This window comes from Jaculus jaculus, chromosome 4 (assembly GCF_020740685.1).
Source record: "Jaculus jaculus isolate mJacJac1 chromosome 4, mJacJac1.mat.Y.cur, whole genome shotgun sequence".
NCBI classification, from domain to species: Eukaryota; Metazoa; Chordata; class Mammalia; order Rodentia; family Dipodidae; genus Jaculus; species Jaculus jaculus.
Window position 1 is genome coordinate 97,315,054 of NC_059105.1, and position 7,076 is coordinate 97,322,129.

Below are 7,076 nucleotides of genomic sequence, written 5' to 3' on the forward strand. Positions count from 1 at the left end.
TTCTTTTTTTTTTTCCCTGAAAGTGATAAGAATTTCTTTAGGGATAAAGTGAAAACACAGAAGGAAAAGCAGAAAAGAGGAATTCCTACTCCCTCCTAGCTTTGCTGATAAGGTTGAGGAAAAGACCAGGGGAGAATTTCCCTCCCATGGGGAGTAAAAGTCTCTCCAAGAAATGAAGCATCTGGGGAAGGGTTCTTCACAAGTGGCTGGGGCCCATTTATATGAATCAGACATCTGACTAGAATGACCACACCATCAGGTACAGCTGTGAAGGCAGGATCCTGATAGGCTGATGGGCACACTGGATGCTGACTCAGGAAGGACCAGCCCATGGGTGCTAAGCCAGGAGAAGAAGTTGTTGCTGTTGCTGAGAAAGAGTTAGGAGGTTGCTGCTGCTTAACTCCACATTGGGTGAGACTGGATAAGACTCAAGTTCAAGTTCCAGAGACAGAGTGGCATCTATGCTTCTTTGGGCCAGTCCCTCGCTAGCTAATTATTAGTGAAAGCTGTCTTGCTCCTAATTTGTATCAGTATTCCTCTCTTGTATACCATTCTACTTAAATAAATGATTCATCTGGTCCCGTAGATCAGATGACTGTTCAGTGTTCTTCTGAATGACTTCTTGCTGGTACTGAAGATGCATGGTTATCATTGCTGTTTTCCTTAAATTATCTTCTGCATGCAAGATGACATCCTCCTGAAGTACCATGTTTCAAGCTGCCAGACCAAGAAGCTCAGAGCTTCAAGAGCTGGTCAGCACCTGCTTGGTAAGGGCGACCACGTCAGTACAACAGATGTTTACCTTCTCTGTGAGTACCCCTTCACAGCCTGACCAAGCTGTGCTTGTGAATCCCATGTACCACTTGCCATCACCTGATCCAGTTCCATATTGTTTATTACTACAACCACTCGTCCAGACATTACAAAAAGTTCTGTAATTTTTTGTTTACCATTTTTAGGTGAATTTCCAAGAAAGGTTTCTCAGAAGTCACTTTGCCCTGCACCCCTCAGTACTCCATATTGGCTTTTGTCTCAGGACATGTGTTCACATTTGTTAACATAATTTTCTATAGAATTTGACTATAACCTGCCTTTTATAGCTTTATTTCCCAACAAGTGACCATCTTTTCCATATGGAAACTACTTTTTAATTATTTTGAACATCTTCCTCATACCTCAGTGGAAGTGTGCTGTTTTATAGTATTGTGTAAATGTTATACTGATTTTTTTTATTTATTAAAAGAACATTTATTTAGCACATACTGTGTGACAAGTTGTATCCAAGCACTTTATTTTTGTTTTATATATATATTATTGACAATTTCTATACTTACAGAGAACAAACCATGGTATTTCCCTTGCCTCCTCCACTTTCCCCTTCATAACTCTGCTCTCCATCATATCCCCTCACACTCTCCATTAGTCTCTCCTTTAATTTGATGTCACCATAAGTTTCTCTTATTATGAGGGTCTTGTGTAGGTATTGCTAGGCACTGGAAGGTCATGGATATTGAGGACAATTTCTGTCAGGACAGTTGTATGTATGGGATGTTACCCTTCCTTTGGCTCTTACATTCTTTCCGCCACTTCTTCCTCAATGGACCCTAACCCTTGGAGGATGTGAGGTGTTTCAGTTCTGGACACTCCTCTGTCCCTTCTTCTCAGCACTATGTTGCCTATTGGGTCATCCCAGTGGTCACTGCCATCTGAAAAGAGAAGCTTCTCTAACCAGAAGTGAAAGTAGTATTAATATATGAATATGAACATTAAGTGTAGTTCTTTCAGGGCAATTTGCTGAGAATAATATATGCACTTATCCAGACAAGAGCAGGCTTTATACCCCTAAGTCTCATGACCTTCCCTGCAGGCATGTATTAGTTCTCATAGAGTGGGCTTTTAGTCCAATTAGAGAGCAGTTGGTTTCCTCCAGAGCAGACATGCCACTATTGTACCTGTCAACTCATTTGTCTGCCCAAACTTGAGGCTTCCAGTGTCCACTATTTTCACTGCTGATAACTTCTATATTCCATGAGGTTGCATACAGTGCAGCTTTTTGTAGCTTTCAGTTAAGGGAGAAGCTTTTCTGCTTAGCACCAGCTTGATTTATCAGTGATGGTGCCACCCAGGCATGTGAAGTCTTTAGCAATAGGGTCTTATCAACTGTTACTCATGGGAAACCAAGGGCCTTGTCAATAGCCTCTAATGTTTTGGAGGGAACAGGGACCTCAGTGGCCAACAACTTATTGGAAGATATCCCATCCCTGGCACTGAAAATTTTCTAGTACCAATCTATGGCTTCTTGATGTGCCATTATTCAAGAGTGTAGATTTTCATATGTCTTCTTCAGAATATCTTGAATTTTGTTTGACCCTCCCTTCCTGCCCTTCTTTTATACAGTCTCTTCCCCTGACCTCACTTAAGTCTTTCCCCTCTCTGTAATCTGCTCTTCTACTTACATATATACAATAACATCCCCTTAAGAATCAAGAAAATCATCCATTTCTTTCAGATTTTCAAACTTAGAGGCATATATATTCTTAATGTATCTGAATTTGTTTGGTATCTGCTGTAATGATGCTTTTTTATCTCTAATTTTATTAATTTTTGTCTCTTCTGTCTTCTGATCAGATTTGGTAAGGGTTTATCAATCTTGTTCATATAATGTCTTATAATAAATACAGTTTTCATTTCTTCCTTCTCAAATGAAAGCACCATGATACAGAATATTTTTAAATGACTATTGCCCCTATACTTTTAATTTTGAATAACTGATAACTTATTTGCCTACTTGGTTGATAGTCCCTGCTCTAGACCTTTGACTGGCATACTTATTTTAATAGAGTTGCATGCAAGAAAAACTTGATAGCGATATTGGTGTGGTGGTTTGATTCAGGTGTTCCCCATAAACTTAGGTGTTGTGAATGCTAGGTTCCCAGCTGATGGATATTTGGGAATTAATGCCTCCTGGAGGGAGTGTATTGTTGGGGGCAGGCTTATGGGCTTTATAGCCAGTTTCCCAATGCCAGTGTTTGGCACACCCTCCTGTTGCTGTGGTCCACCTTCTGTTGGCCAGGGGGTGATGTCCACCCTCTGCTCATGCCATCGTTTTCCCCTGCCATCATGGAGCTGCCCTTTGAGCCTGTAAGCCAAAATAAATCTCTTTTTCCCAGAAGCTGCTCTTGGTTGGGTGATTTCTACCAGCAATGCGAACCGGACTGCAACAATGGGATTTACCCAAGAGATAGGCAAGCATAAAAATGAACTTGGGAATAAATCAAAAAGCCCTTTCCAAGAATACTGGGTGTTTGTCAATGTTGTTTATCCTTTCAAGGAACCAACTCTTTGTTTTTTTTGATTCTTTGGATTGTGTTTTGATTTCTGTTTCATTAATTTCTGCCCTAATCTTTATCATTTCTTCTCATCTACTGCTTTTTGTTTTGCCTTGTTCTTTTTTTTTTTCCAAGGTCTTAAGGTAGAGCATTAAATTGTTTATTTGTGAATTCTCTAATTTCTTAATATAGGCACTTAGAGCTATAAATTTCCCTCTTAGGACTGCCTTAATTGTGTCCCAAAGATTTTGACATGTTGTATTATCATCATCATTTGATTCTATGAATTTATTGATTTCCTTTCTGATTTCTTCAATGACCCACTGATCATTCAATAGTGTACTGTTTAGTCTCCATGAATTTCTGTAAGCTCTGTTGCTTTTCTTGTTGCTGATTTGCAGTTTAATCCCAATGTGGTCAGATAGAGTACGAGGGATTATTTCAATTTTCCTATATTTCTGGAGGTTTGCTTTGTGTCCTAATATATGGTCTATTTTAGAGAATGTTCCAAGTGCTGCTGAGAAAAATGTATATTCTACAGCATTTGGTTGGACTGTTCTCTAGATATCTGTTAGGTCCATTTGTTCCATGGCATCATTTAATTCAGATGTCTCTCTGTTCATTTTTTGCCGGGATGACCTGTCAATTGATGAGAGTGGGATATTGAAGTCTCCCACTACAACTGCATTTGACATTATCTGTGACCTTAACTCTAACAGTGTTTGTTTGATGAAACCGGGAGCCCCTATGTTAGGCGCATATATGCTTAGGATTGTCATGTCCTCCTGCTGGAGTGTTCCTTTAATCAGTATAAAATGACCTTCTTTATGTTTCCTCAATAATGTTGGTTTGAAGTCTATCCTGTCAGATATTAGGATAACAACCCCTGCTTGTTTCCTAGGCCCATTTGCTTGACATATCATTTTCCATCCGTTCACTCTAACGCGGTATCTATCTTTTAATTGAGAGGTGAATTTCCTGGGGGCAAAAAGTGGCAGGATCCTGCCTTTTCATCCAGTCTACAAGCCTGTATCTTTTGGATGGTGCATTGAGGCCATTGATATTAAGAGTTATTATTGACATGTATGCATTTATTCTCACCGTTTTTCTTATTTTGTAGTGTTTCCTGTTTTTCTTTTACTCATGTGTTTTAACTGTTATTTGAGTGTGGTTTATTTTTTCTTATTTCCTCCTGTGTGTGTTTTGCTTTGTCTTTGGCATTAAGAATTCCTTGAAGTATTTACTGTAGAGCTGGTTTAGTTGTCACAAATTTCTTTAGCCTGTTTTTGTTGTGGAATGTCCTTATTTCTCCATCAATTTGGATAGATAGCTTTGTTGCATAAGCTAATCTTGGTTGAAACATCATTCCAAGCCCTTTGTGCTTTTAAAGTTTGTGCTGAGTAATCTGCAGTTATTCTGATGGGCTTGCCTTTGACTTGCTTTTTCTCTTTAATGGCTTTCAGTAAATTTTCTTCGGTTTGTATGTTTAGGAGTTTAATTATAACATACTGAGGAGAGGTTCTTTCCAGGTTTTGTTTGTTTGATGTTCTTGTGTCTGCATTGGCATTTTTTTCTCATTTTGGAGAAAAATATCTTCTATGATTTTGTTGAAAACAACTACTAAGCATTTGGGTTGAAATTCTTCTCCTATTATAACTTGAATTCTTGTTTTTGTTCTTTTCATAGTGTTCTGGATATCTTGAAATTCCCATTCACACATTCCTATTAGTTTGTCTTTCTCTTTGTTGGACTGTATTAGGTCTGCCACTTGATCTTCTAGTTTAGATACTCTGTTCTCTCCTTCATCCATTCTACTGGTGTGACTTTCCACAGAGATTTTTATTTCACTGTCTGTCTTCTTCAGAGCTATGATTTCAACCTGGTTTTTCTTCAGTATTTCTCTTTCCTTACTCATGTCTTGTAATGACCTCCTTATTTCATTAAGCTGGTTTCCTGTGTTCCCCTCTAGGGGTTTGTTTTCATTTTTAATTCCTTTGTTTTCTTCTTTGATCCCTTTCATTTCTTCTTTGATTTCTTGAGTATAGATACGATCATTTTCTTTGCAATCTTTGTTAGGCATTTCACCTAAAACAGTCTTATTGGTGATCATTTCTGATGGATTTTTATTTTTGGTGGGACTGTATTGTGTTAATTCTTTGTGTTTTTGTATTATAATGTAGTGATTTTTGCATCCTGAGTTGAATTGATTCTTTGGTTTTTTACTTATTTGCAGTGTTCTTAGATGTGGCAATTCACCTTTATATACTTTCAGAATATGAGTTTAAGGTGTTGGGTGTGGCTCTTATACCCTAATCCAGGTACAGAAGTAATCCTAGGGGTTGAGTTTGCTTGCTAAGGAAGTCTTCTAGTGGACTGGGTGGAACAATTTACTGGCAAATTCTAAACTTCAACTGAGCAATATACACATTCAATGAAAAACAGTTCTGAGTTTGCAATTGTGGGAATTAAAGCAAACTGTCTTATAAAGCCAAATTCCCTAATGGTGTGTATTGTTCTATACCCTTAATCTTGTCAGCTTGGTGGTCAAGATTTTTTTCTGAATTGTGTTCCAGGTCATCCTGGATCTGAGTCAGACCCAATAATGACAGAAGCAAAAGACAAGGTCCTATAAATGTAAAAACATCAAAGACAGCAATGTTCAACCCACAAATGTAGCTTATTTGAAAATGGTTAAGCCAACCAAGAATATATAACCCATATCCCTGACATGGAAAGAGAGATTAGTTCTTCCAATATAGGCCTAGGTATCATTTTTCCTTTTTTCTTTTTTTTTTTTTTTTGGTCAGTCAGCCTCATAGCCTTTTTGTGGTGGTTTCCAATCTCACCAATGCTGAGTGCCCACCTCAGTACCTCTGTGTTATGCTGTAGATCTGGGGCTCTGATCAGCTGTGCTGGCTACACTGCCACTGGGGACTGAAGGATGGAGGTTCTCAGTTCTTTGTGTTGGGGGATGGGACAGTGCAGACTCCTGGAGTTGCTCATGCAGATCTGCCTGTATCCCTTTCAGTAACCCCTTAGTTGATCTCCAGATTTCTTGACTTTACATGAAGGCTCATGAAGTTGAAAAATCCGCTTGTATGGTCTCTGCTCCTGCCGCTGCTTGGCATGCCTGGCAATACTGTGCTGTATGGATGTGCGGGTCATAGGCCTCAAGCACCTCAGTGGGATTCTGGCTGTTTTCCTCCTTTCTGGTAGATCTTGGTTTCACCGACTTCTCTGCTGTGTCTAACAATAACCTATACTCCTTCAATTTTCAGAAGAAGAGTGTATTTTGCTGTGGTTTTGCTTAAATCGATCCCTAGGCTAGTTTGATGTGGCTCTTATGCTGCCATCTTATCCAGAAGCCCTGATATTTTTTTAAAAAAGAATTTTACTTTTATTTATTTGAAAGAGAAAGAATAAGGGAGGGAGGGAGGGAGAGAGAGAGAGAGAGAGAGAGAGAGAGAGAGAGAGAGAGAGAGAGAGGGAGAGAGAGAGAATTGGTGCACAAGGGCCTCCAGCCACTGTAAATGAACTCCAGATGCATGCACCCACTTGTACATTTGGCTATTGTGGGTCCTTGGGAATCGAACCTGGGTCTTTTGGCTTTGCAGGCATGTCCTTAACTACTAAGCAATCCTTCCAGCCCTGATTATTGTTTGTTAATAGCAGTGATTAGTGTTTGCTGACAGAAAGAACTGATACCTGTCTTATTAACTTCTTGGAGAATGGGGAGACTTGGACACA

General features: G+C 39.1%; 1 pseudogene; it reads right to left on the reverse strand.

The window, feature by feature from the left end:
• Nucleotides 1-553: 553 nt before the first annotated feature.
• LOC101606435 lies at nucleotides 554-870 on the reverse strand (annotated as a pseudogene).
• Between the last annotated feature and the right edge of the window lie 6,206 nt (nucleotides 871-7,076).